At 45.0% G+C, this 5,452-nt stretch overlaps 1 pseudogene; it reads right to left on the bottom strand.

Annotated features, from left to right (window-relative positions):
* Nucleotides 1-911: 911 nt before the first annotated feature.
* Nucleotides 912-1,890, bottom strand: LOC117701292 (uncharacterized; annotated as a pseudogene).
* Between the last annotated feature and the right edge of the window lie 3,562 nt (nt 1,891-5,452).

The following is a 5,452-nucleotide window of genomic DNA, read 5'->3' as shown; positions in this document are numbered from 1 at the left end:
CTTTGCAGGCTACTCTTAGGCATCAGGACCTCAGACATCCATGTCCTGTTATTTGGATGGAGGTCATGAGGTCATCAGATCAGAATAAGATGCACTCAGTGCAACTTTAATAGAGGGAGTTGGTTTTTTTCACCAAATAGGTCAGTTCAAGTAGGCCTAGATATACAGTGGTCAGAAGAAGCACATGTTATTCTCCACGAGGAGCACATTTTATAGCATGCCATTTTGACTACAAATTGTGAGCTACTCTTAATCAGAAGGGGGAATACTTAGCATTCCTTTAGTCAGAAGAACTTACCTGATGCTTCAATGTGTATCTGAGGCAGCCAGAAATAGAAGTTGTAAGTTTGATAGATGGTGGATGAGAAGAAAAAGTATTAAACTCCTGCTGTTTATATGGGGCACAGAGTGGGAAAACATAAGGGTGGCTTTTAGATTAAAAAAAGAATTGAAAAAGCCATGGTAAATCAGAGTAGGGCCCAGGCCATCCTCTTGAGATAGGCTGCCTTAGAGCTTCCATTTGGCAGGCTGGGAAGCTCTGATGCCTCCTTGGGAAGAAGAGGAAAGTTGGAGGCTTCCTGGGGAAGAACTTGAAGGTCTGACCCATTGTTGATTAGATGACACATTTCTGAATACTTTTCTGTCATAAAAAGCTTCTCTAAGGCCCAGTGTCTTAGATGGGGCATTTGAGAGTCTATCTCTTTAAGCCTGAAACATTCTGAGGCTGCCTGAAACAGGGGGGACATATCCAATGTCCCTTTGGTGAGAAGTAGAAAGTCTTAATCTATATTGGTCAGTTTGAGAAGGACTGATAGCTCCTTTAGAGGAGAAGACATAACCAGTATATCTCCTACTTTGAAGTGGGATCCTTTTGAGATTGCTTTGAACAAAATGTGTGTATCGGTGGCCCCCTAGATCAGAAGGGTTATAAAGGGGGTATCCAGATTCATATTGGAGTGCTGGGTCTCTCCCATGGTAGGAGAGGGAAGGTACCAGGTCCTCTGGTTGACATATGATATGACTGTAATTTCTTTGTCTAACAGGGAATGATGTTGTACTCCCTTTTGGAACTGGTGGAGGGATGAATCCCCATAAGATAGGAACCAAAGCTGTGTGCTCCCGTTTGGAACTAATGGAAGGTTTCTCTCCCTCTTGGACAATAGGAACATGTTTTGAGCTCTCCTTAGTAGAAACAGGGTGGCTGTTATCCTCTTGGGGTGATGATGAGTGTTTGACACACCCATGAGGACTGTCTCCATCTTGAGATGACTCAGTGCCTTCTTGGTCTGCAGGAGACCTTTTCAGGGCTCCATGGGTTTCAGAGGCATTCCTCTGTCTTCTCCTGGTAAAAGAAGTGTGTCTGGGAATCTCATGAGGAGAAGTGGAATGCCTGAGGCTCTCTTCATGAGAGGGAGTGGTTTGTGTGCACTCTTCAGTAAAGATGGAGGATGCTATGCCCTTTTGGGGACTAGCTTTTGGTTTCTTATCTTTTTTGGAAGATAAAGAATATCTGAGCTCTCTTTCTGACAAATAGGATGGTTTGCAACTCTCATGTTCAGAATTGGAAGCTTGAGTGTCCCTTTGGTCATAAGGGGCCTCTTTTGATGTGGTTTTGGTAGACTTGGACTGTCTGTGAATGCCTTGGGGAGATGGGGGACTTCTGAGGCCCTCCTCAGGAGATGGTGAGGATCCACAGGCTTCTTTGGCAGAATCTGAAATGGTGAGGTTTCTGTTGGTCTTAGTTTCAAGCTTTGCACCCCTTTTGTCAGATTTGCAACCTCTTAACCCCGTTTTGGAAGAATGGCAGAGTTGCCAGCCCTCATCTTCTGATGGCACAGATTTCAATCCTGTTTGGTCTAAAGAGGTATATCTTGATCTTGTTTCTCCCATATTAGAATGTCTGGAGCAACCTCCTGGAGAGGGAGAAAAAAATGACACCTTCTTTAGGAGGGGAACTGGAAGTGGGACTTGAGTCTTTTTTGGCATACTTGAAAGATGTGAGGCTACTTTCAGCAGAAGAGATACATTTTAAGACATCAAGTTCTGAAATGGAAGATCTGATATCCCATTCAGGAAATGGGACAGATTTCAATACCCTTTGGGTAGAACTGAAAAGTCTAGGGCCTTCCTTGGGAAAAGAGGAACGCCTCTGGCGTTCTTTATGAGAAGAGGTAGGGACAAAGTCATCATGTTTACAAAGAGACAGTCCCAGAAACTATGTTGAAAAGGAAGTTCCCACAGTGTTTTGGGTAGATGGCATAGGTTCTAGAAGCCCCTGGGCTGGTTGAGAAAGTTCGAGAGTTTCCTGGGGAGATGCTGGTGTTCCCAGAATCCTTTGTTCAGATACTAAAAGGCCCAGAGCACATTCATTAGTTTTCAAAGTCCCGAGAGCCCCTGGCACAGATGGCAAAGATTCTAGAGTCCTTGACACAAAATCTGAACTTGTAAAAGTGCATTGGGTAGATGGCAGGGGTTCTTCTGACTGTGGACTAAGTGATGAAAAAGGTTGAAACCTGAGGGAGGTTTTTGCAGGTGACAAAGGCTCTATAATCTCTTGGGAAACAGGTGCTATTTCTGCAGTGTTTTGCACACATGTCAATGTTTCTAGTGTGCCCAGGGCAGATTCAGAAAGACCAAGATCTTCTGGTTTAGATGATGAATATCCTAAAATCTCTTTTTCCAAACAGGTTCCTGGGGGCTCTTGGGATAACAAGGAAGTTTCTGGAGACACTTGGGTAGATGTCAAAGTTCCTAGAACACCCAGGGCAGACAGGGAAGGATTGAGAGACAATAAGTCAGGCTGTGACTCTGTCAAATCCAATTGGACAGATGGAGAAGATCCCAGACTCACTGTAGTAGATGCTGAAAATTTGAAATCTGGTGAAGCATTGGGTGTTCTGGACTTGCCATGGGTACAGGTGTAACCTTCCAGATTCCCCTGTAAAGACAGGCAAGGGCCTCTAGCTTCTTGAAGAGATAAGAAAGGTCCTGGATTCACTTGAACAGATAGAGACATTGTCAAAGGCCCTAGGGAAGATGATACAGATCCTACTGTTCCTTGTCCAGATAAAGAAATTACCATAGGACCTTTGGAAGAATGCATAGATTCTGAAGATTCTGAAGCAGGTGGGTCTGTGTGTTGGGCCCTTTGAGCAGAATTCAAAGACTAATTTGGTCCCTGGCATGAAGAAGAAGGTCCTAGAGTACCCTCTGTAGGTTTTGAGAGATCAAAAGTCCCTTCTAGAGAAAGGGAAGTATCTGAAAGCCTTAGGGAAGAAAGTAAGGGAATAAGTTGGGCAGATATTGAAAGTTCCAGAGGTGAGCCACCAGAAACCACATGTCCTGTGGTAGATGTTGAAGATTTTAGCACACCTGGTGCAGATGATGAATATCCTAGAGGCCCCTGCGGAGATGGCAAAGGCTCAACAAAGCCTTGTGCAGTTGCAGAAATGTTCAGAGATCCTTGTTCAGATTTCAAAGTTCCTGTTGTCTTTTGAGCAGGGTGGGTATATCCCTGACACACTGGAGTAGATGGTGAATCTGCCACTGTGCAGGGTGTAGAGGTGCACTGTGTTCCTGTACCTTGTGTATGTAAAGGACTTGAAAACCTTTGGGGGGATGTAGAATGATGGGCAGAACTTTGTGTAGATGTGGATTGACATACTGTCCCCTGTGTAGATAAACAGGGAAGCACAGCTTCATGAGCAGAACCCGAAGATGCTTGAGTGCCCTGTTCTGTTGAGGAAAGACCCAGAGGATTATAAGAACCTTCAGAATATTGTGATGTATTTATCATTGCCTGGGCTGAGATGGAAAGTTTCAGAAGCCCCTGGGATGATTGCAAAGGTGCTAGTCACCCTTGACTGGATGCAAAAGTTTCTGCACCTCCTTGGGTAGAAGATGAATGTCTACCAGGTTCTGCAGGTGATGGTGGCAAAGTTCCTAGAGTCGCTGACACAGATTGGGAAGATGATACATCCTGCCTCACCAGGGGCGAATGGCCCAAGGTACTCTGTGTTTCTTTGTCTTGCCCCACAGACAGACTTTTCTCTGCTGCCCTGGAAAGATCCTTGGGCTTTTGAGAAGATAGCAAAGCTCCTAGAACCCCTGGAGCAGGTCCAGTAGTCTGTGGGGAACATGATGAGCATTGTCCAGTATGTTGAGCAGGTGGAAAAAATGTAAGAGCCCTCTGGGAAGGTGTGGGATGTTTCAAAGACTTTGGAACAGATGACACAGTTTCTATATGCTCTTGTTTGGATGTGGACATTCTCAGAGACTCTTGGGCAGACAGGAAAGTTCCCAGAACCCCTGGTGCAGATGACAAAGATCCCAAAGTTCCTCTGCAGATAAGGGAATTCCCAGAGGCACTTCGGCAGATGGAAAAATTCCTAGTTCCTGCTTGTCACTTTCTTTATAACCTAGAGTCCCTGAGCTAGGAAACAAAGGTTCTTTAATCCCCTGGGCAGCTATGGGATTTCCCAAAGTGTTTTCTGCACAAAGGGAAGCTTGTGCAGGCACCTGAGTAGATGCTGAGGGTAATGGAGAAATTTGTGCCACTGTAGGTGGCTCAAGACCTGCTTGTGAATATAGGGAAGTTGACACAATTTTTGGCAAAGATGATGGAGGGGCTGGACTTGCTTGTTTTGGTGAGGAATGCTTTGGGGCATGGGGCAAAGTTCCTGTAGTCCTGGAAACACACAGAGCCCTTCCTAAAGAACCTGAGACAGAAGACAAATGCCTATGAGTAGTATGCTGGGCAGACTCAGATGTTCCCAGAGTCTTTTGGGAAGATGATGACTACTGGAGAGGATGTTGAGTACATTGTGACTGGCACGGAGTTTCCTGAGCAGATATGCAAAGTTTGGTAGACAGAAAATGTGCTAGATCCCTGGAGACTTCTAAAGAAGATTCCTGAGATCCATGCTCATATAGTGAATGTCCAGAAGGGTCTGAGGTCGATGGCAAAGGGCCTGTAGTCACTTGGAAAGAAGGTGAGTTATCCTGAGATTCTACCATGTGTGATGAGTGCCCTAGCTCTTTTTGGGTAGATGTTGAATTTTCTGGAAACTCTGGGGTAGATGGCAAAGAACCCACAGTTTCTTGGACAGCCATAGAATGTTCTAGAGGCCATTGTTTACATCCCACAGTTGTGAGAGTCCCTGCTGTCATTTGGGGAGCTTTCTGAGCACATCGTGCAGATGGTGAAGGTTTCACACTCCCTTTGGAAGATAACAATGTTTTTTTAGTTTTGGTATAGAAGAAGATCCTTGTTTAGATGGCAAATTTTCTAGAGTCCTAGTTTCAGATATGGGCAGTTGCCTAGCACAACTAGGAGACAGAGAATGTTTTTCAGCCCCTTGATAAGATGGCAATACTTTTTCCTTCCCATGGGCATGTTGAGTAGATCCTAATGCCCCTTTATGACATGGTGAAGGGCCTCCAGTACCTTGTG

The sequence above is a fragment of the Arvicanthis niloticus genome (assembly GCF_011762505.2).
Source record: "Arvicanthis niloticus isolate mArvNil1 chromosome Y unlocalized genomic scaffold, mArvNil1.pat.X SUPER_Y_unloc_4, whole genome shotgun sequence".
In the NCBI taxonomy this organism is placed as follows: Eukaryota; Metazoa; Chordata; class Mammalia; order Rodentia; family Muridae; genus Arvicanthis; species Arvicanthis niloticus.
This window is presented reverse-complemented; position numbering and strand designations above follow the sequence as displayed.